This window comes from Topomyia yanbarensis, chromosome 2 (assembly GCF_030247195.1).
Source record: "Topomyia yanbarensis strain Yona2022 chromosome 2, ASM3024719v1, whole genome shotgun sequence".
Lineage (NCBI taxonomy): Eukaryota > Metazoa > Arthropoda > Insecta > Diptera > Culicidae > Topomyia > Topomyia yanbarensis.
Window position 1 is genome coordinate 380,911,602 of NC_080671.1, and position 4,686 is coordinate 380,916,287.

Below are 4,686 nucleotides of genomic sequence, written 5' to 3' on the forward strand. Positions count from 1 at the left end.
AGCAATCTTAGTTTTTGAATGAGAATACATCTGTTTCTTGAAGCATGCGGAAGTTAGAGTTTTGAGATATATTGTCCGTAAAACCCCATATTTTTAAAAATTATTTCTGCTGTATGCTACAAATCATACATTTTTTTGCAGTTTTTCTAATGTTCAATAATTCTGTACCGGTTGAGACCTGACACCTGATTAGATGCAATGTATAGAGCAATTTTTTCGTCAAATATGGCGTCGTTCTTATTGTTGAAAAACAATATGTTTTTATTTCACTGTATTGGAATATATGCGCTACTATATAGAAGTACTGGTATTTCGACTTTAAATGTTTGTTGGTGAAATTCCTTTAAGAATGAAAGGTGGTTTTACTACGTAAATGCGAAAATCATACATTTTATTTTCATATGTCAAAAGCATTGAAAATATGAAAATTTAAAGAAAAAAATATGCAACTTCGTTTCTTATTATATTTTTATTCCCCTTTTTTCAATTAACTGAAGGGTTGCTAAAATAAAAGTTTTCCTATTACTGCAGTAGAATGTTTTTGAATGTATAATGTTTGCCTTAAAATGAACGGAATTTTATTAATAGAAAATGCAAAAGTTGATTTTTTCATAAACATTACATTCTGAGGAGTCTCTTAAAGTTAAATTTCGTGTGAATAAGAATAACATTTTATTATATACTGTTACACAAATGAACAATTTTCCAACACTATTTTTTAAAAAATATAAAAAAATTACCGCATTTACCGCATTACCGCGCGGTGCGGTGCGGTAAATAAAGTGCGGTTGCGGTAAGCGGTGCGGTTTTATTATTTTTTTGCGGTTGCGGTGCGGACAATCCATTTACCGCCCACATCCGCACCGCGACGAACCCTAGGTGGCATAGCTATTTTTAGCATTTCTGGGAAAGATCGCATAAAGCGTACCTGAAGAGAAAACGAAGGTCCTCCTCGCACTGTTTGTACGCGGGACATGTTATGAGATCATGTATATTTCCCCGACGGTATTGACATTTTTCGAAATCTTTTCCACAGGAATCATTTACATAATTCCCAGCGCATTCCCTACAACGAACCTTATTGGTACGATAAGAGGCTGTGTGTCCCAGTTGTTTACAATTAGTGCAGTTCATGACTCGCGACACAAAAAAGCGAACAGGTAGACGAACCTTGCCAAGAAAAAAGTAGTTAGGTAGAACAGACCCGGCGAAGGTCGCCCGATAGCAATATGAGTTGACATATGTTCTCTTCCCGGCAGCTGCGGCTGATCCTTTTTTTTCAAACACGAATCGGAGACGAACCCATAAATTTTAGCCCGATTAGATGGTACATATACTTTGTACTACTTCGTGAAGGGCCCGTAGCCAGCCAGTGTCTGCTTCACACTATTTACCACCACCCGAAGCTTACCATGGCGAATTTTTTTTTCACGGTCAAATATCGCTCCGTTAGAACTCGAGAAATCTGCAACAGATTCAAACATTATTTGTCTGTGGCCCGGAATAAGATCACGAAAGGCCCGATGGAGGAGGACGGGTACAACTTCAGGCGTGTGATCGATTTTTCTTCGACATCCATTTCACCTTGAGGCAAGCCGTTGTCAGAAGAAGTCAGTTGTGCATGGACCTATTTCTCAGTACACGTTGGTAAGAGAGACAAAATAGTGGATCTTAACAAAATAGCGGTGCTTATCTTGGATAACGGACTCCAGGCAGCGCACACGAAACGGAACACTGATACTGCTCTGCTGGTCGAATAACGGTAAACGCGCACATACAAAAAAGGAAAAATGCGATGAAAGCACAAGATAACCTTGATAACGGATTAGCACTATTATAAGCATTCACTGCCTGAATTGGAAAGATCGACTGATCGCTTTGAGAGTCACCGTACGAATAATGCAAAAGATTTGTCTGTATTGTGTACTTTACGTTGAAGTGCAACATTGCTTTTCACTGAAATCACGCATTTTCAAAATTAAAACAAGCTTGCTATAGCGGGGGGGGTAGGATAGACTTGACTAAGTTTTCAAATAAACCTGCTTAAATCTCTAAAACAGTGAAAGTCATTGAAATATAATGTGCCTACCTTTGTGCGTGTTTATGATTTTTTGCAGAATTTTTAATTTACTTTTTCAAAAGTTATAAAAGTTTTTCTGTAAACTTTTTTTTGACCAAGTCTCTCCATAGTGGGAAGACTTGATTAAGACCTGGGGAGACTTGGCCAAGAGAATTTTAAAAACTCAAAAAAAAAATACATAAAACATTTATTTTTACATATTTTCGAGATCCTTAAGTAGCAGTAAAATATATAAAAGGATTTCATTTCATAAATTTCGATTTTTTATGCATTTCCTTTTAAGGATTAACTGTACTGCTTACATTTCATGTTGACACGTCACGAAGTCAGCCACATTACTGCTAACTTTGTTTGTTTTGTTTATTAGTACTAAAAGATATAGACTGATGTTTGAGGTGGGATTTTTTTGTGACGAGATTAACATTAACCACAGTATAGTAAATATCGGAAATTTTGAATCTTTCTTCAGCTTATTTCCACTTGGTCAAGTCTCCCCATAAAATCTTGGTCAAGTCTCCCCAACATTAGTATTTGCGTGAAATGTCGTGCAAATTTTAGTAATAACTATTCCAATGTTCCGATTTATGTAAAACCATTTCGCTATGCCTTAAGGAATAAGATGATATACGAGTACTTTAAAAGTAATTAATAGTCGATACAAAGTTTGATAAAAAAAATTACATCATTTAACACAAATTTATTATTTACGGAATATTTTCAGTAAGAAAAGTATTTTTCATTCCAAATTTTTAAAATTACCTTGGGGGATCGAAACAAGTATGAAAATATTTTTGAATTTTTTTTAAACCTTATAGAATACGTCATACCTACTAATAGAATTTTGCGCTTGGTTAAGTCTCTCCATGTTCCCCTATTGCTTTGAACATATCAAGGATAAATTTAGCGGTCCATTGTTCTCAACTAAAAACCTTTGATCACACACAACACAGTACAAATTAGATAAGTTTCGCATTCAAATATTGCGATCTTCCGCAGTTCTCGATTTGAATGCAATTTTCATTCTATCCTGGAATTCCATCTTTATTCTCACTCAGTTCTTTGGCCAGAGTTAACCCTTTATAAGGCAGTGGCAACTATATTGCCACCTTTTCGTTTCGTTCAAAACGCAGAAATTTGAAGTCAGAAGTGTTCCAATCTTATGAAATCTTTTAATTTGAAATTTTTAATCCGAAAATTTGGTTTCTGAGTGGTAAAATCGCAAAGAAAAAAAAATAAAATGAACGTCTCTAATCTGTGGTCTTATTTTTCAACTTATCCTCGGAATCCAGGGGTTATTTACTGTTAATCAGGTAAAAACCAGTAACCCACCATAATTTCTTTTTGAATTTCTGATCCAGCTCGAAATATCTTTATATTTGCACCAACCTGAGTAAAAAAACATCAAACATTACAAAGACTGATGTTTTCTAACGGGCGGTAGCAGTATATTTTAAAAACAGTTTTTTTTACGAAATAAATGAGAATATATTCTAAACTAAGTGAGAGAACCGTGTTTTTATTAATATAACATTCATTAATAGCCCCAAACTCTGGGCCTTATAAAGGGTTAATATATTTTAAATCAGCTCCTCAATCAGTTCCAGTTCCAATGCTAGTTTTTAAAATTCATCAATATGAACATTATTGAAAATCTGATTAATATATATATATATATTTTTATATATTTATCGATTGAATCAACGACTTTCAATCATGGGACATTTTAATGGTTTTTAACAAATTGTGCGACATATTCACTTCATGCGGAATCAACAACGTTCCGAATATCAAACAAGTCATATAAGTTATTTGCAAGTCTAACATATTGAAATGACCAATCCCCATAATATTTACCAACATTTCCAACTAAGCTGGTCATATGACTTCTGAAGCGATTACAGCCGCTGGATCTAGATTTCGGTGTCCTTTGAAGTGCCGTGTGCTCATGGGACAAGATTAGTTTATTTTTCGGTTTCGCAAAGCAACAAAAATGTACACATCATAAGAGCAACTTATGGCTGCATCTGTATGCCTTGAAGGTAGCCGCTAGAGCTACTTTGCTGAAGCTAAAATAACAGAACAGAAACCAAACTTGCTTTTAAGTCATCGCCGGTATCATCATCATCATCATCATCATCATCGTGATCGTCATCACCAACCAACATCCTCGTGCTTAGTAGTAGCAGTCGGCAGCAGGTTGATTCGCTGCGTTGTAATATGCTGTACAGTCCCTGAAGCACTTTGAAATTGCTCCCAATGCTGGGCTTGCGCTTGTAAGGATTATACATCTGGCGAACGAGCATCGTCCCAAACCGTGTAGTTGGAGAAGTTTAATGCATCTTGAAATATTACATGTTCCCTACTAAGGTAGCCAAAATTTGCGCTGGTTTTGGAAGTATGAATGCATAGGTTACCCGTACTCGGCACCAAAGGGAGAAGGTGGATTGAATATTACATACTAATTTGCAAGACTACAAACTTAGCCGTTTGTACCCCCAAATGTCATGACTTGATACTCAAACAACGGGGAATTTCACTCCAATTTAGGGCAAATCAAAATGACAACGGCCAATTTATATAAATAGAAAACCCTTGTCCTGTTATCA